Genomic DNA, 21,051 nt, shown 5'->3' on the forward strand with positions numbered 1-21,051 from the left:
AGGATTATGTAGTATTTGAAGAACGTGATAAGATGTATAGGTGAAATCACAAACATTTGTATAAGAAGAAGCTGCAGTGCATCAAAATTATCTAAAATGCAGGGACAGACTTTCACTGTAAATAGTTCTTTTAAATTCCTCAGGTATAGTAAACTGTTGAAGAAACCAGATATATGGACTTTCTAAAGTCAAAAATGATTTTTGCAAAGACTGAAAGATTTCATTTCTTGAAAATGTGTTTTGAATATGCAAAAAAAGTAATGCAGGTGGCCCATGACATGCTTAAGCTTAGTGATTGTTAATTTACAGTAATCACTTTAATGTAATGCATTATATTGCTTCTCTCTCTTTTAATATGTGTGTGTGTATATATATATATATATATATATATATATATATATATATATATATATATATATATATATACATACACACACACACACACACACACACACACACACACACACATAGTTTATTGTGGAAATTTCGAATAAACTTGGGTTAAACGTGTATAAAGTCGACCCTAAATATCGAATTCGAAATCCCGAATAGTAAACTAAAAAGAAAATGAATACATCGTTCGATGTATTCGAAATAGCAGAAGGTGATGTCAGTCACCTCCTGCTTGCACATTAACATACCGTTAAACTCTGCGCTCAGTGGTACGTTAATTCTACTATTTTGCAGTGGGACTTTGCCCCCGTGCCCCCCCACATCCCCTGCATATTAAATATACCAACTCAAAGATCACACTGCAGTGAGGAAATGGGCTAATTCCCTATTTCTCACTGCAGCGCGACCTCTGTTCACAGTATGGGTACATCGATTATCAAATGGTCGAGTGCACCATGTGATTCAACCATACATAGTCGATTAAGTGCATCTTGCAAACCGTGATTTTGACAATCAGACGATCAATTGACTGCCATTTGTGTAAATCATAGTAAACCTATATATATATATATATATATATATATATCTGAAAAGAGAGAGAAGTGGCAATACAATACATTACATATATATATATATATATATATATATATATATATATATATATATATATGCGCACACACACACACACACACACACACACACACCGTCAAGTGGATGTAAGTATATGTGTGTGTATGCATGCCAATATGTACTCACACACGGAATGATTTTCATGCCGTTTAGTACACCCTTGCTTCTAAAGAATTAATTTGAAATATAGATCAGTCACATCACCTGTCTGACTGTTGTTTATTAAGCATCCTAACATAACAGTGGCATTATTGTTTTTCAGAAAGCAGCAATAAACTAAGATTATCCAGACATCCTAAACTAGTCACAGATGTTGATAGAAATGAAATTGGCTTCAAGCTTTCATGACAGCTTTAGATGAATGATATGTTAGGGAGTCTAGTATTTGCAGCTACGTCAGTCGTTAGACCAATAAAGCAGTTTTTTGAAGCGACATAAAAACAGTTGTTTTGGGGCTCACAGAACAGCCTTTCAGTTAATTGAAACCGTCTGACTATGACAAGTGGATGGCAATAGTAATAACTACAACAGAAGATTGTAATACAGCAGGATTTAAAATAATATGATGTGATTTCACCATGATTTTCCAAAACAAAGTAAGCTATTACGCTGAACAAAATCCTGTATCTACATTTCACTCAACACTTAACACTATAGTGAGGTTACCATAGCAGTCAAAGTGGAATGAGATATAAATATGTCTTTGAGCACTGTAAAATAAGCAGGCTGTATTGGTCTGCTTAGATCTTCCAAAATGGTGTGGAACTGCTACTACACAGACAAGTGTGGAACATACTAAAATGTCCTTGGGCAGAATTTAACTCAGTGTAGTTAGATCTTGCCAGGAATATCTGCAAGCATGAAATGATTAGCAGGGCAAACCAGTCAGTGAAAAAAAGTGTACCAGCTCCACGACATAAATGGGTAAAGCCATGAATGTAACCTATGTGACCTAGATTTGATTAGTGGCCCAGGCTCTGGAAGACTTGATTTGGGGGAGAGCAACAGGAATGATGTGAAAATGCATGCTGACATCATTCGTGGTGGGTAGGGTTGGACGCACAGTCCATGTTTGGTTCCACAGTGCATACTGAAGAATGCATGGAGGTGTTTTTCACTATGTGGGGCAGGGCCTTTAAAGGCTGCATTGTTCACAGAAATGTTAATGCTGTTCACATTAACCCATTATGTACCTCACCTTACTTGTCTGCAAGCATGCACATGGCGGGGGGGGGGGTGCGATGTAGGCCCATAAAGTGACAACTTTGATCCCTTGCACAGATGACAGGACCAGTTCTGGTTTACTCGACCCATATGTCATAGGAACTAAGTGGGCAATAGCGCTTTCCTTCCTTGGCAGACAGATGCATCATTAGGCCAGTGGGGATGTTTTTGTGTAAAAGCAAGCACTGGACATACACATGCAGTAATCTAAGAACTGAAATTGATTATTTTATAGTACCAAGGAGCTTAAATATACTACATTGAGGAGTTAAAATTACAGGTTTTTCAGATCATGCAGCAATATGGATAGAAATTAAAGAAAGAATAGGTTACATAAGAATAAGCAGAGAGATTAAAAAGAATTAACAGTCAGACCTAAATGAGCAAGTGAAGGAAACATCAGTCGTGACAAGATCATATAAACATGAGAGAATTTTTAAGGACTTGACAAGTTGGTGGAGGATGAGTTGAAACGAAAAATATAAGAGAGATATTAGAATGGCAAAGGACAAAAAGAAGACAAGATAGTGACAAATGTAATGACATTTAGTAATCAAGTCATAGTGTATAGTAGGCAGCAAAGAAGAGTATCTAGAAAAGAAAAAATGTTATATGAAATAAACCAAGGCAAATTAAAAAAAAAAAGTTATTTAAGCAAAGATATTTTTTCCAAGGAAGAAAGGAAGAAGTAGCTCCATATCCAAGTAAAATAAGAGAATTAAGGAAAGAGGAAAGATGTATAGTGAATACACAAAAAGAAATTATGCAACAGTCAAAAGACATATTTTTAAAACCTTTTGCATAGGTGACACTAATAATGAAAAAAGAATGGAACTTAAAAAAAACTAACTGATGAGGATAATAAGAGACTGGAAGAAAAGATTGCAGTGACAGAATTTGAAGATGTAGTGAAAACAGTAAATGTAGAAACAGTCACAGGTTTAAATGGACTTGGATATTTAATGTGCAAGAACATCCAAGAGTTGCAAAATGAGTATTTTTAAAGGCATTGAATAAATCGTTTGAAAGGTGTGTAAAAAATGAAAGCATATGTAGAAGTGCAGTGAAATTTATATGGAAAAAGGGAGAAAAAACAGACAAAAATTGAAGACCCTTAGTATTAAACAATGTGGATTATAAGATCTTTATGAAAAATAATAGAAAAAAAGAATAAGTAAGGTTAATAAATTGCTGACTGAAACTATATTTGGATTAAAAGAAAAAGGAAGTCAAGAACTGTTAATGTTAATAGAATTTTTGGCAATGTAGTAAATAGGGAAACAGAACTGAAAATAGTAGTAGGTGACATATGTTAAGCAAAGCATTTGACAAGGTTCAGCATGAAGCGTTGTGGAACATTTTGACAGAATACAGTAAACTCTCAGTTAACCGGCTCCCATGGGGATTGGTAGATGCCAGATAACTGTAGTTTCTGGTTGCTTGAGAGTTGCTATTAAAAATAGGCCTGACTAATACTGCACCCTATACTATTGGTTTGGTTTGACTTATTCTCAGGTTGGGGAGAGACAGAAATTATTCCTGTCTTCCTTTTTAAAACTCAAACTCTAAAAACATAAGTTATGTTTCTGCAGGGGGGGGGCAGAAAATGCAACACATGAAAATTGTACCATATTTCTTCGATATTTTTTTGCAGGTTGCGTGCGTTCCGGTTAACTGAGAGTTTACTGTATAACATAAGTGATAAAATAATCAATGTGTTGAAATCAGTGTATAACAAAAAAATAAAGTGAGATTAGTGATAAATGGTTGGTTAAGTGAGACAATAGAATTAGAGTGATATTAAGCAAGGGTATCCATCAAGCAGTATACAATTTACATTAATTATGAATGCGCTATTTTCTAAAGTATATGTCACATTAATGAATGCTAAATATTGTTTACCAGAGGGAATTCAGATTCCAGTAATCTTCTTCTATTTGGATAATTTAGTACTAGTCATGAAAAAATGGATAGGTATAGCTATTCAGAACTAAAGGTGTTAGGTTTAATTATTAATGAAAAAAGTAAAGTATTTGGGTTCTCAGGAAAGATAAAAGGTATTCAATTTAATAAAGAACAGATAGATATTTTGGGAATAAAGTTTGGTAGTGAACAACAGAGAGTCAAACAATGGAAGGAAATGATACTTAAAATACAAGTATGTGTATATTCTGGAGAACTTTTCAACTTTCATTCAAAAAAAGTATATTTAATTAATTCTGTGACATTAGGTAAGATGACACATCTAGCAAGTACGTTTATGATACCACCAGAATGTGAAAAAGAATTATTGAAGAGCAATTTTGTATGTTAACAAAAAGGAGGAGGTTTGGGTTTAATAAACCCAATTGTATATATAGCTTCATTAAATGTATTTAAAGTATTAATAGGAATAGAAGAAAAAGAAAATGTGTTAATAAAGATTACAGAGGAAAAAATATAAATCAATATGGGAAAGCTTAAAGGTCTAAAAAGAAATAAATAAATTGTTTGTGTGGATATGAAACTATATCAAGAAAAAATATTACTATGTAAGATTGATCTAGGAAACATAGGCAAGAGTAGGAAAATGTGGTATGAAACTGTAATGGAAAAATGTTAATATATGTATGCTTGGAAACAGAAGATAAAAAGTGAAAGTGGTAAAAGCAAGAATGAAAAGATGCAAAAAAATATGTAGAATGTACAGATTTTCTATGAGGTTATCTATAAATAAGCTACAGGTAAAGGCAAATATCCCATATAAATCAATAAAATGTAGCATTTGTATACAGTGTGGGGAATTAGAGACTACTGAACATGTTTTTTTCCGAAATGTGAAAGAGTGAGTCAGTTGTGGAAAGAAATATGCGACAAAGACTGTTTAAAAGGATTGAAAAGCATAGTTGTATAAATATGGACATAATAGAATATGGATATTATGAAAAGATGAAACAAAAGGATATAGATTAGATGATAAAATGTTTGGTATAATATGGATTATATGGCATGAAAGTGGGAATGAGATGAAATATAATGGAAATGGGTTTTGACAGAAATTTTGAGAAAAATGCGATTTTGGTGGGAGTTGAAAGTTTTAAAAAAATAATTTGTTGTTGAAAATGTGTTAATCACTTGTAGATACTTGTAAATAAGTTGTGAGTTTTATATATGGAATGTACCCATTTTATTTTGTGATTTGAATAAAGGACTTCTAGTCTTTTTGATAAGTGCCATGGGATCTTGTGCATCCACCTGAGCTATCACCACCTCAGGTAGATGGGGTTTTGCTTTAACATCCCATGCTGCACTACACACTCAGTATTGGAAAATGAATCCAACTCCTTGTTTTTAGAGGAAAACCCACAGTCTTCTGCTCCAGAGGTGAATGTGCAACCTGTTTAACTGCTGAAACTTAATGTCAGCTTGTTTTAACATGGAAGTCCTACTAACCATGCTAAAAGTAAACACTCACATGATAATCATAATCGTGGGTATATGCATACTGTCTGACAACAATGCTAAAACGCTGGAAAATATTCTCTGCTGGACCTCCTAAAAAGTCTTTCATGAAACCATAATATTGAGTGCTGCTAATATGGATTGGTAAATTATACAATCTCCATGCCTTCAGCCATACTTCCCAGCAGTATTAAATCCAATAGTAAGCAACACACCACAGCAAAATAGTACTGGGATAAATGGTCCTACCAAAAAGTCAGAGGCAATAATACACAGTCCTAAGTACGGTAAGACCAAAGCACAATCCAGGCTGGTTCAGGAGGTATGTAATAATCTGTATCCACTTTCATTGTAAATATATAAAAGCTTTATTGAAGAGGTAAGTGCTTTCAGAAAGTTGCTTTTTCAGACCATGACTAAAATCTAAAACCAGTGTATTTAAATAGTGCAACCTACCAATCATTGTAAAACAATTATTCAATTACTGTTAATGAGCAAACACCTTCCAATACTAATCTTAAAGACATCAAGCACATAAAATACATAAAGTATGATGTGAATAGGCAATGAATTTTTAAAAGGTTAAAGATGTAGTATAAATACAGAATAACATTTCTCTAGCGTATTCCCTTCATCTTCAGGAAGTGATATAAGGACACTAAGTCATTCAGACCTTTATCATGATCAGCTCTTGTTCTTATAATCCATTTAGCCTCCACCAACTCAGTATAAGTTTTAATGTCTCCTTTCCTGTTGGTGGGTACGATAATGTCTAGTACCATGAACTTGAACATGTGCTTATCGCCCATGTCCCTTACATGTTTAGCTAGAGCATTATTCAGGCAACTCATTCTGATGTTGTACAAATGTTCTCTTATGCGGTATTTGGGGGGTCTGTTTGTTTTTCCTAAGTAAAATGCCTGACATTCATTACAAATAGCTAAATAAATAATATTGTCAGTATTACAATCTGCTGAAACAGTAAATTCATAAACATGTCCAGTGTCTGGATGCCTAAAGTGGGAGGTGTTATTAATATAGTTACAATAATTACATTTGGTTCAAGGTATTGTACCGGTGACAACATTATTACTAGTACCTTTTTTATTCTTAGGGTATCCCAACATCCTAATGGTTTTCTTATTTTTAAAACAAAAAGGAGCATCTCCAGCTATGTCCATAATATTTGGTTCTGCAGTTAAAACATGCCAATGCTTGAGCTTCTCAATGATTTGTAAAATCCTATTACAATCACTAGTATATTATAATGTTATGGATAGGGGACATCTAGGTATATCATCCATATTGTTAAACCAGAACAGGTTATTTATACATCATTTAAATATAAAACCATGAATTATTCATAACAGCCAAAATGCAGCATTTACCTATATAAAAAAATGTTTTCTATACAGCCAACAAGAATAAAAGCTAAACCATTCCTATCCCCTCCTCCCAAATTCTTCAAAAAAATCATCAGTAGTTAACCATCCCATGTAAAAAGGAAAACACTCTAAAGGTGGTGGTGTAGATCTTTTTTGTGTTTTAGCTGCATAGATGCACTTTCAGCAATAAGTCCTCTAGGGTTTGTTTCCAGTATCTAAAAATCTGAAAACATGTTAAGAGAGAGACGTAGCTCACCAAATCTTACTTTTGTCTTTTTAAATCCCTGAGAAAACAATTTGCATTGGCATCAGCCCCCTTTTCCATTTTGTTTATGGGGTTGAGGTGTCGCGTCACAAGTGACCATCACCTATAGCCAGTGTTTACACCACTGGGTAGCTAATATTTTTTTAGTAGCCAAACAGTCCTCATCACTTTTTCCAAACACTATAAACTGGCTTTCACTTCCACAGCAAGTTCATCACTTGAAACTGTCATTCTCAAAGTGATGTTCTCATGGCAAGAACTACGTTTGTATGTTATCTGGGAATTCTGCCTTGCATGTTATTGAAGATGACTCACTTCTTATTAGATTCTAAACAAGAACACTCATTCATCTACCTACTTAACTGAATAAACTACTTGAAACTTCAGCAAGGTGTCTTTGATGTTCATCGTGTTTCACTGTTGCAGTCATGACTGTAGGGTTCTCCCCTGCCGGCAGGCAGTCCTCGGTCGGCCAGAATCCCAAAGTCTGGGTCCGGTGTCGGCTGTTCAGCCATGCTCCCTGACGTCAGAGTGCCAGGAGTACAAAGCTGACAGTCTTTCTTGCCGTGCGGTGATAGCAGTTCGCAAGTGCCGGTCGGCTGACTCCTGACAATCTTTTCTGAACAAACTTCAGTCCGAAGACTTTCTTCTCCTACTCAAAGCTAAGTACCCGTTGGAAACTTTTTTCTTGCTCCAGTCCGATGTCAGAAAAAGTTAATAATTGTATTTCATGTGGGAAGCAAATACCTCATAAGGGTTTTCATTCTTACTGTATTCCTTGCTTAGGCCCTGACCACCACATAGCTAGTTGTCGGTTTTGTGCTAGATTCAATCAACGTACAATTAAATGAAGGTATAATTTTGCATTTCATTACTTCGGTAGGCATTTTAATTACAAAATGTCGTCAGATACGGTTCCGGCTACTGGAGTTCACAAATGACGCAAGGACAAAGACAGGCCTCTGAGGTCCAAATCTGACGATATCGTACAAGCAGAGCCAGCTTCAGGTTCGGCCGTCATCAGTGAGGCGCTTTTGCAGCCCCTGTCATCGGCCATTTCGGAACCGATGGCCGAAACGGACTCCCACGAGGAGCCAACTAGGCCTTTGAATATTTCTGTTGCAGGACCTTCAGACAATGCTCCTTCGGATGGGTCCGGAGCCGCTGTGCAGGTACCGGCTTCCGAAGGGGTTTTCAGGCCTACTCAGCTTCTAATAAAGGCAAAGACAAAGGCAAAGACTCCTTCCAAATCAAAGACTGCAACACAGGCCTCTTCTGATCCAGCTCCCAAGTCACAGAAACAGTTACTTAAGATGGCGGAGGACTTACTTACTATGATTAGGGGTTCACATCCTCCTCCATATAAAAGGCCAAGGCAGGAAGTTTATTATGAGTCCTCTGATCAGGCTTCTGTTTCTTCAGTTTCTTCTTCTGACCAGGAATATTCTTTCCCTCCTTATGAGGATTCTGATTCTCCCCCTGAGGATTTCTCTTTTGGGGAAACTTTGCATGAAATGAGGGAACATTTCCACTGGGAAGGACAGGAGTATTCGGAATCTAAGAAAAGACTAAGGGATTTTCTTCTTCTTCCCCAACATAGACCCCTGGCTATTCCTCCTATTTTGGATATTGTGGATGATGCTTTTTCGGAGGCTAACTTAACCCCTGACTATCTTCCTCCAGCTCCTGTTAAGCCTGACAGATATTACAGGGTTCCTGATTCCCACCAGTTTTTATACAAGAACCCTTCTGCTGACCCTGAAACCATTTCTCAGGGTCCTAAGGGAGTTGAGGCCGCTTCTGCTAAAAACCCCATTCCCACTGAGAAGGATTCCAGATCTTTAGAAAGATGGGGCAAAAAAGTGTACACTTCTGCTACTTTATCTATTAGGGCTTTAAACTGTCAGTTTCATATGCTGAAATACCAGCAATTTCTCCTGTCTGTTTTAAAACAAAAGCTAACTTCCATTTCCGCCTGTGCAGATGATAAGGAATTACATGACTTAATGCATGCCACTGAACAAGTTGGGAAGCATGGTTTACACTGTGGATTTGATGCCTTGGAGGCTTCTTGTAGGGCTGCTGCCTCTGGCACAGTAGTTAGAAGGCATGCATGGTTAAAGGAACAAAATTTGCCAGATCAAGTAAAAGCTAAATTATTGGATGCTCCTGTTCAGCATGATGTTTTGTTTGGATCTAAAGCTGAAGAGGTGATTAAAAAGATGGAGGACAAGGCGAAATCCATGCAAACAGTTAAAGATTTCTTACAAGTACAGCCACCCAGATTTAGTAGGAATTGGCCTACTAAAAATTGGTCCTTTCCCAATTCAGACAGGCCTCAGAGGGGTAGATACAGATGCTCCAGAGGAAGGCCTCAAACACAAGCCTCTTATAGACCAAGACAGTGGACTGCTTCCACCCCTAGGGGAGGAGAGGACAGGTCGCAAGCTCATAGAAAACAGACTCAATGACTCCCTCTTTTAGGCTGCAGGAACTTCTTGCCTGGAAGCCCCCCTCGGAGGAAAACTTTCTCTTTTTCACCTAAATTGGACTCGTATAACCCAAGACAGGTGGGTTCTGGATGTGGTTTCAAGAGGTTACAAATTCCATTTTCATACCCTACCAAGGCCAAGCGGATGGCCAGATCTTCCAAAACATCAATGGACAGAGACCTTAAACCAGGTGGAAGCTCTTTTGGCTATGAAAGCCATAGAACTAGTTCCACTTTCAGAGATGGGACAAGGTTTTTACTCAAGGCTCTTTCTAGTCCCCAGGAAGCAAAATTCATGGAGACCCATTCTGGATCTGTCAGTCTTGAACACTTTTCTAGAGATACCAAAATTCAAGATGCTTACTCTACAGCAGCTACTTCCAATGCTGACCAAAAATGCATGGATGGTAACTTTGGATTTAAAGGAGGCATATTTACACATTTCCATCAGGCAGGAACGCAGAAAATACCACAGGTTCTAGGCCGGATCGAGGCACTTTCAATTCTCTGCACTGCCCTTTGGATTGTCTACTGCGCCCAGGGTCTTTACCAAATGCCTGGCTCCAGTAGTAGCTTATTGCAGACTCAAGGGAATTCAAATTTACCCTTATCTGGACGACTGTGTTATTCAGGCAGACAGCAAGGAGGTCTTACTCCAGCATCTACAGTTTGTCCAGAACCTTCTCAAGTTCCTGGGATTCACTGTAAACATAAAAAAGTCAAATTTGACACCCTCACAACAGATAATTTTTCTGGGCGCTTCTCTAAACACAACAACCCAGATGGCATTTCTGACATACGAAAAACAGTTACAGCTGGCTTCAACTTTCAAAACCTTGGCAACTTTAACTCTGCTATCTGCAAGGAGATTCCTGCAGGCTTTGGGTTACATGGCCTCCTGCATCCTTCTCGTACCATATGCAAGACTACATATGAGGAAAATACAGTGATACCTAAAAAGTGTATGGTCTCAGCATTGCCACAGTTTAGACATACTGATCTCCGTCCTGCCTTGTCTTCAAAACAAATTCCTTTGGTGGTCCAAGGCATGTACTCTAAACAAAGGAAAACCCTTCTGTCTGCCTCCTGCCACTCAGATACTAACCACGGATGCCTCAGATTATGCATGGGAGCCCATTTTTAGGGCAACTGTCTGCAGGGCCTATGGACAAAGGATCAGTAGCACCTGCATATCAATTTAAAGGAAATGTTAGCTGTTCAGAAAGCTCTAGTGGCCTTCAGGAATCTTCTACAACCAGGACAACTTCTGATACGGACAGACAACACCACAGTTATGTGGTACATAAACAAGCAAGGGGGATCTCATTCCTACCCCCTTTGCAGACTAGCCATGGGTCTATGGAACACAGCTCTAGCTTGCAATCTGGACCTTCAAGCTCAGTTTCTACCAGGGAAGCAAAACTTACTGGCAGACAGTCTGAGCAGAAACCTTTCGGACCCACACGAGTGGATGCTGGACACCGAAATATTCAGGATGATAACAGCAGTCTGGGGATGTCCTCACATAGACCTCTTTGCATCCCACCTCAATCAACTACAGATGTTTTGCACCAGGAATTTCCACAAACAAGCTTGGAAAGTGGATGCACTATCATTCAGTTGGAGAAACCTCTCGGGATATGCCTTTCTGCCTCTTCCTCTTCTTCCATGGGTATTATTAAAGATCAAACAGGACAAGCCCAAGATGATAATCTTGCTGGCCCCAAATTGGCCTCGACAGTTTTGGTACCCAACTCTGAAAAACCTATGTCTGGAGCCCTCTTGGGTTTTACCACAGACTCCAAACCTTCTGTCCCAGCACCACGGTAAGGTTCTACACTCCCATGTCAGAACTCTCAGCCTGGTGGCCTGGTTAATCCAGGGTCTTAAATTCATTCTCTCCTACCCAAGCAGATTATGGATGTCATTTTAGAAGCCAGACATCCTAGCACTAGAAAATCTTATGCAGGAAAATGGAAAAGATTTTGTTCCTGGATGCAGGCTCAGGATTCTGATCCTCTTCTTCCTAACATTCCTTTGATTTTACTTTACCTGACAGATCTCTTACATAAGGGTCTCTCTTTCTCTTCCATTAAGATGCATGCCTCTGCTATTTCTGCTCATTATAATACAGACCCTCCAATCTTTTCCCACCAGCTCATGAGACAGTTTCTCAGAGGAGCTAAGAACTTAAGACTTCCTAGATCTTCTCCCATTCCTGCTTGGGATCTCAACTATGTTTTGGAAAACCTCATCTTACCTCCTTTTGAGCCTGCTGCCTCTTCTGACATCAAGTTTTTATCTTGGAAAACAGCCATCCTGTTAGCTCTGACCTCTGCCAGGAGAGTTTCAGAGTTGCAAGCTCTTATGGCTGTGGAACCTTATATTATTTTTCATCAAGACAGGGTGTCTTTGTGGACTAATCCTACTTTCATGCCTAACGTGGTTTCCAAAGTGGCTTTAAATCAAACTATTCACTTGCCAACTTTTTTCCCCACTCCTCAAAATAAAGGGGAAAGGATCTTACATTCCTTGGATGTACACAGACAACTACGTTTTTACCTGGACAGAACCAAGGACATCAGAAAATCAGAGCAATTGTTTGTTTCTTATGCTTCAAGTTTCCAAGGTAAAGCCATTTCAAAACAGACCATTTCTAAATGGATTGCTCATGGAATCAGATTTTGTTATTCACACCATGGAAAGCAAATCCCAGGGAGTATATGGATTCATTCCACCAGAGCTGCTGCCACTTCAGCTGCCTTCCTCAGGGGAGTTCCTACCAAAGACATTTTGGAAGCTGCAACTTGAAGTTCAGTGCATACTTTTTCAAAGCACTACAATCTACCGCTCTACTCTAAGTCTAGGGCAGGCTTTGCTTCTGCAGTCTTGCAGGGCCTTTTAGCCGCCCCTTCTACTTTATGACCACCTCCCTTTCATTCTGCTTTGGGATTCTACCCTACAGTCATGACTGCAACAGTGAAACATGATGAACATAGTACAGTTGTGTACACTTACCATAAATGTAGATGTTCGAGTGTCTTCACTGCTGCAGTCTGGGTTTCCCTCCCTCCTGTCCCCTCTTATTTTTACTTTTGTGTGGTTCCTTTTTTCACCATTCTTCTGAGGTGTATTTGCAAAGGATATGGGACCTTACTCATTTTGGGACTCCTGACATCTGGGGCAAGAAAAACTGGAGAACATGGCGTCGGCTGTCAGCTTTGTACTCCTGGCGCACTGACGTCAGGGAGCATAGCTGAACAGCCGACGCCGGACCCAGACTTTGGGATTCTGGCCGACCGAGGACTGCCTGCCGGCAGGGGAGAACCCTACAGTCATGACTGCAACAGTGAAGACACTCGAACATCTACATTTATGGTAAGTGTACACAACTGTACTTTCCTCCCACAGGGAAGGTGTCAGAGAGTGTCTCCTGTTTCTGCTAGCTAAAGTGATTTTCTCTGAACTAATCCTTTGGATGGGTGGTGCAGCGGTTAGTGTTGTCACCTCACAGCAAGAGGTTCTCCAGTTCGATTCTTGGTGGGGTGCCTTTTGTGTGGAGTCTGCTGTCCTCCCTGTTGGTTTTCTGCCACATTCCAAAGACATGCAGTAGGTGGATTGGACACTGTAAATTGGCCCTAGGTGTGAGTGTGCGTGTGTGTATGTGGTGCACTCTTCGAGGAGGGTTGGGCCTCGGACTAGCAACCTGACCCCATAAAATCCATAACCGCTACAGAAACAAATGCTGAAGGGTGCTCATTGGCCAATTTACTGCATGGCATGGGAATGAATCCAAGAGAGAGAATCCTTTGTACTGTGCATCAGTCTGAATATGGGTATTGATCTATCTGTTTTTAAATGCCCCGACCTTACTGCCAGGGGCTTCCAGGTACCAGATGATTTTTTTAAAAGTATTTTAATGGCAGTTATCGTGTTAAACCTTTTCCCCCATCCAACTAGAGCTCACCTTTTTTTCCAATTGCCAGCTTAATCAGATTTCTTTCTCAGCATATTCTGCAGAATAAACTACCAATCCAACATGCCTGAAAGAATTCTGTAGCTTAGCTTTAGTGAGAACCAGTTTCTTGGAGCTTTTCCTGTTTGTTGAAAATTTCTAACCAGGTAGATAGGTGTTCCTTATACCAAACATGGAACTCTCCCTCATCCCTCTCCAGGCACACAAGTGGGCTATATAATCTGGTATACAAATAGGGCAGCAGGGTATTTTAGTGTTACTCTGTCTTCTTCACAGTTCAAGGGTCCAGTGCTCATTGCTGATCTGTGGTAACTGTCTGGGCAGAGTTTTGTATCTGTCTGGTAGTCAGTGCACAGGATCAAAGCTAGGAGCAGTTAATGAGCTACCTCCAGCAGTGCAGCGCTTGATTTCTTCATCCTGCATTTGTTTATTTATTGACATTTGATTACCGAGAAAGTCTGACTGGGTAGGAGCCCATTTTTTGGGAAGTCCAAAGTATTACAAAACATTTTAAGAACAATAATTTTATAGTCTGTATGATAATACAAATAACAGCAGTTTAAATAATTATACCAAATTAGACATAATATGAAAGCACTGGTTAAGAATGGATACAAGTTATATGACAGTGATTTAATAGTGAGAGAAATTTTAGCCAGTTTATTTAGAAATTAAACAGGAATTGCAATGCAAACTGAGTGAAAAGCAGGCTTGTGGTATATTTAGAGAGAAAGCCATGGGAAAGACATTGATAAAAGTAAGGAAGTGAGTGAAGAAGGGAGAATAAGGAGATGTAAGGTGTTAACAAGCATTTATTCACATTTAGAGATGTAGTTTATCCTGGTGTTGATCAAGAACTGTAACAGCTTTTGGCTAGGAAGTCTTTTAAAATGGTTTTGAAGGATGGGAAGGAGATTGTTGACTTAATGGATAGAGATAAGGCATTCCAGGCCTAAACAACATGGTATGAGTGCATACATTGCCCAGTAGATTTGATATGGCATTGTTCAAGTTTTGAATTTTGTGATGCCAGAAGGTTAATAAGGATGGGAGCACCATAAAGAAGTGTGGGGAGGAGATAAGTAGTGGCAAGTGTAGTTTTAGTTGTGTTAATGAGAAGGTTTTTGGCTCTATAAAGCATCCATAGAGTTTTTTTCTTTTGTACATGCAGGTCAAATTTATGATTGTCATCCACTGTTATCTGTAATAATTTGCTATGAGAAGTGATTTCAGTGGTTGTATTATCAAGAGAGAGGACTTTAAATTCTTAGAAGAGGGATTTGGGGGGGGGAGGTTAGTAGCTTTTTTTTTTTTTTAGGACTGAGCATGAGTTGTGAGATACAAATCCATGTTTCAGTTGTTGTTAAAGCTTCCTGAGTAATTTTTTGGAGGTATGCTATGTTGTCAGATGTGCAAATGAGTGTGGTATCATCTGCATACTGTATTATGGAGGCCTGTTGTGTGGAGGGTGTTGATGAGATTGTTGAAAAGAAAGAGACAAAGGACAGAGCCCTGTGGTACACCAGTGGTGGCTGGAAGGTATGGAGATCAGGTAGAATGCCATTTTGCTGACTGATAAATATTGGATAAGTAACTTCTGAACCATACAAGGTTGGGCTGAGAGAGAACTAGTCAGACATTTGAAGTAGAAGTTTGGTGAGACAAACTGTCAAAGGCTTTAGACAAATCTAAAAATAAAGAGGAGACTAGTTTGCCATTATCTCTAGCTTTATTGACAGTATCTATGTAGGTTAGAAGTGCAGTGTTAGTATTATGGGAAGGACAGAAGCCATGGTGTGTGGGGAATTGGAGTTCTTCTTGCAGGAGATAGTTTAGCAATTGTTTTTGAATGCATTTTTACAAGTATTTTGGAGAGGGGGATAAGATTGCTGTAGGCCTCAGGTTACTAATATCTGCTGAATTTCCTTCTTTGTGCAGAGGATAATATGTGACTTTTTCCAGAAACTGGGAATGTGGGATTCCTAGACTGAATTATTTATAAGGATCAAGACAGAGTAGGCAATGCTATCGCCTGCTATTTTAAGGTACTCGCTTGGAAGGTCATCAACTGAAGTAGGCATAGCTTGATTTTGTTTGAGTAGTTTTATATAGAATATGGGCACAGGTTTAAACGTGAAAGTGAATGTGGTGATCTATGGCTGCTAGACAGGTTTAGGATTAGATGATGGGGAATCCTTGGTTACAGATGCTATACTATGTGTGAAATAAGAGTTGAATTGTATTGCAGTTTCAAGTGATGAGTTATTGGTAGAGGGGTTAAGGTTGAATTTATGGCAGGAATGCAAGATTTCTTTAATGGCTGTCTAGAATTTTTTAGGGTTGTGTTTATCACTATTATTATTATGAAAGTTACTATAGTATAGTTTTTTGTCTTCAGTATTTTTTTTTGTACAATTGGAAAACATTCTGAAGTTTTCAAGATATTGTATTTTCTATTTTTACCATACTTTCCACACTTTTTCACTATCCTGCATTAGCATTGTACTCTGGATAATCAGATTGCATTATTTGTTTTTAATTCTTTCTTCTAGAAGGTGTAAGGCTATTTAGGATATTCAGGAAAGTTGTATTAAATTCATTTATAGCATCATCTACGGGGAGGAATTTTAGGAAGTTCTAGTTAATACATGATAGGGTAGTAATGATCATTTCTGGGTTAAATTTGAGAAGGTTGCATGTTGTTTTATAAGCATGCTGTTTAAGTGGATGTATGAGATGTCTGGCTGTATAGGTTGGGAAATGATCACATGGATGGACATTGTACCTGAGGTGTAGGGTCTGATACTAGGATCCAGTCTGCTATAATGTGTGGGGCTATTAATTAGTTGTATGAAACCAAATAAGTTCATGGTAGATGCAGGGGAGTTAAGAGTTTATGTCCAACAGTTATTATGGATATCCAATGTACAATATCTTCCAGTATAGCTGCATTGTTGTCAGGAGAGATGTAAATAACAGTAATACATATTTCTTTATAACTGTTTAATTTCAGGAAAATAATAAGTTCTGCTGAATTGAAATTTGGTATTGATTTGTTGTAAGGGGACATGTGGTATTTGGGACATATTAAAGCAGTGCCACCACCTTTCCTGTATATATGGTCTTTATGGATGATGATATACCCAAGGGGTGTAATTTCAAAGTAAAAGTCGAAAGTAACTTTATTGTCAGTTAAATCTACACAAGTAGAGATTAAATGATATTCTGTACAATCTGTTCTTCATGGGACAGACAAAAAAAAAATCACATACATAGAAAGGCATAATTTAAAACAACAGATAATAGTTCTACCAGCGTCTTATAAATCAACTCTACACTTAAGTATATAGCTACATATATTCCTAGGAACGCATACTTGTTAAGATACTAAAAACACACATCTTGCAGCAAAGTTCAAGTAATAATATTGCACATGAACCATGCACCACATTATGGGTGAACATGCACACAGCAGTAGCAGCTGAAGAAAAAATATTGCAACTTATATAATATTTCAGAGTACTTTTCTATTTCTAATATAAAATTTCATAGTAGTTTATGCTGGGTTTAAGCCAAGTTTCAGTTATAGCAAGAATAGCCAGCTTATGTTGGGCAATCCAGGCATGTAGTTCTGCAATTTTATTTCTTGTGCTTCTAACATTCATGGCAGTAAAAATTAGATTACCAAGGTTAGGGATTGACCGTTGTATAGTCAGAACAGTGTGTGTACATGAGAATTGTGATCTTCATTGTGATAAGTGAGTGTCCCCTCCTAGTATGATTCTCGTATATTGTGGAATTATTGCAACTTGTTTTTTGGAGAGTATTTTTCCACTTAATTTTGTTTTGGCTTGAGATGAAATGGAGTTAATCAGTCTATGTTTGGAGTAAAGATGATGGGCATTATTAAACAGGTTTGGTGTGATTTATGGAGAGTGTAGGGAGGAAGTTTGATTAGGTGGTTTGGACAAAGTTGGAGATATGTTGAGAGGAATTCTAGAGTCATGGTAGGATGAGAGATGGCTCAGTTGCAGGAGAAGAATAGAAGATAAGCTAAGGAGTTGTATGATTAAGTGATGGGATCTGTCTTTTATAGCTGGCAGGTAGCAGGGATCAGTAATGTAAAAAGAAGTTACAGGGCAGAAGGATATTTAGTGGTGTTGAGGTCCAAGTGCTGATAGTAGGTAGGAAAGAACTAGATTAGGTTGTCCTAATATCTTTGAAATGTAAGGAATAGAGGCATTTAAAAGGCTAGAGTATGCAAATATAGTTAAAACAGGAAGAAGTGAGGGTTTATTTGGGAAAAGTAGAAGATATAATATTGAATAGATAGGTGCTGTTGGGGGAGTGTGGCTGTGTGTGAATGTAGTGCAAATCAGTATTGGGGGAAGATGGGTAGGTGTGATTGGTGCTAAAAGATAAGTTTGGAATTGGGTAAATAAACAAGAGTGTTTGTATGATAGTAGTAAGATTGTTTGGGAGGGTTAGGGAGTCAGAGTTACAAGTGAAATATGTATGTCGGAAGTATAATAGTAGCGTAAAATGGAGTGGGTGAGAATTGTGGATAAGGTAGCAAGCTTCTACCCTTAGGTCAAATTATAAAAGAGAGTAGTCAGTGCAAAGCAATTAACAGAGAGGTACAGATTAGAATATGTTTTCTTTCATTTCCTGAATGCAGAAACATGTTAGCCAGGAAGACTAACTGGCATATGCAGTGTAATGTATTGGTCAAGAGAAAGGACAGTGGCCAACTTACTTAGTTTTCCATAGAGTGCAAGGTCTACTCTTCTGGAGGGTGGATGATTAAAGCTAATTTCCTTCACAGGCAGGCATATATTTGACTAGATGAAGATAATACACAGCAAGGTTCTTCAAATTACATGTGCTTGCATTGTAAAAGACAAAATTCTCAGGGAAATCATTTGAGAGTTGGCCCTTATGGTAGAGCTCCTGCAATATCGGGGTTGAATGCAGTGACCACAGGCTATTATACAAAAACAAAATTATTAGTGGAAACATTTAGCTCTTGTGGCAGAGCTCCTGCATTATCAGGGTCAGTTGCAGTGTCCACAGGCTGTTGTACAAAGACAAAATTGTCAGGGAAAATATTTAGGAGTTTGCCTTTGTGGTAGAACTTCAGGGTTGGATTTAGTGACCATAGGCTATTGTACAAATACAAAATTCTCAGTGAAAATGTTTGGGAGTTGGCCCCTGTGGCAGAACTCCTGCAGTATCTGGATTAGATGTAGTGACCACAGGGTTTTGTAAAAAGACAAAATTCTCATTGAAGAATGTTTGGAAGTTGGCTGTGGCAGACCTCCTACAATCTCAGGTTTGGATGTAGTGACCGCAGGCTTGGCACTGTGAAGGAAGTTGGTGACTGAGTAATTAGCCTTTTATGTGTCTCTGAGCAAGTCAGTGCTTTGACAGACAGTTTGCTAGAGAGTGCTCTAAGGTAATTGGACTTCTGAAGGATTTCCTGCATTGCATGCATCGTAATTACCTATGATCTGTAGTAGCTCTAAAGCATTTAAGGTGCACGTTTTGTACTCTTACCTCTGTTTATTTATCCAAGAGAAATGTAAACCTAGGGGAGTAATGCGTCTTGCAAGGAATAAATCAGAAAACCCACAGAAGTCTACCGACTCCATGAGTCTGTGGTATGTTTTTTAAATATTTATAGATGGTGATCCAGTGTGAGCTCTTAGCCTTTGAAAGTTATGCATCACTGAAACTGTATTCTAGTCTCCTACCAGTACTGCTAAACTCTGCAGGAATTCCACAATTTATAATCTGTAAATCAGCTTGAGATTTACCTAGTGGAAGGTAAACAAGATAATGTGGCTTATCGTCTCAACCCAAGTAGTAAGAGAATATAATCACCACTAAAACCACTACTTATTGCATAAAAACAAGAAATAACATACTATCTCCACAGAATTCTTCCATTAAAACAAGAAAGTATGCACTTGGCATTATGACTGTTTGTGACTTCCACTATCCTACTATAGACACATACATGCTGTTTTTATTTGTAACTTTATCTTCAACTCTTAACAGGGGATATTTGCGAGGACAGCAGTATAGGTTCTCTTGTATGGTCAACATTAGCAGAGAAAAGCCTATCGCTATACCCATATTCTAATATCCTTTTGTTCTAGACCTTCAAATTAAATGATTTTCTCATAAGCAGATTATATATGCAAATATCTTAGCTCTTTTAATGGAGCATGGGGCCCGTTACTATTTCAGAATAAAGTGATAATGTCATAGAAGTCATCAGGAAGAGAAGGTCTAGGTTCCACCAGGGCTACAATAGCCATAATGCCCCTCTCTTTGAATGAGTCTATCCTCAAGGCAAAAGCTCATCTTAATTTTGCATTTCCATTTGGATAATTCAGGCCTTATTTTCTGCATTAACGTGACCTGTAAATTCATCAGTAGTACAGCCTTCTGATAAAATTTAAAGTACATTTTCTGTCAGAAGACTTTCTCAATTCCTTGTGGCAGGTTTCAAAACTAGTAGACTTCTGCATTAACACCAGTAACAACAAGTTTGTGAAATGTACAAAATAATATCTGCCCTACCACAGACTAACATTTGTGATACTTCTCCAAGGATACACAGTGAAATTTGAATAACGACCACAACTAGTGTTGTAGTTAACTAAGTCATACACATAAAGCTTCTTGCTTAGGCTTCACATTTGAACTAATTTTATTAATTTGCTTTTGAATATTAACAGTCTTTAACTTTCAGAGTGTGGGTCTGTCATCTTTAGTTCAGACACCAAACATTGGTACCATTATAGTAACAGATATTACAGCACATTATGGGAAGTGTAATAATCACCCCGTGTCAGGTACGGCCCAGGGCTCACAGTTGTTATAGCCACTGTGAGTTAGATGGTGAAAATGATATCAGTAACATTGTATCAATAAATAATACCATTGCTAAAATGTTTCTGCTTAAATAGTTCAAAAGCTTTTTTTAAGACTTTAAGAAGTGCAGATAAAAAGAGCATTTTAGAAGCTCTGCTAGGTACAAGTCTGGTATATTAAAAAACATGGACTTACTAATGTATGTGAGTGAGTAAACAAATAAATAATAGGTGACCTCTTATGCATTTCTTTTTTATTCTTGGAAAAAACATGCTTGTTGCCAAAATGTAGGATCCAGTGCCTTTCGGATATTAGCAATGTGTAGGGCCATCATGTGTGTCAGTTCACCATTGCAGTCTGTAGT

The sequence above is a fragment of the Protopterus annectens genome, chromosome 3.part0 (assembly GCF_019279795.1).
Source record: "Protopterus annectens isolate FY-2018-M chromosome 3.part0, PAN1.0, whole genome shotgun sequence".
Classification (NCBI taxonomy): Eukaryota; Metazoa; Chordata; order Ceratodontiformes; family Protopteridae; genus Protopterus; species Protopterus annectens.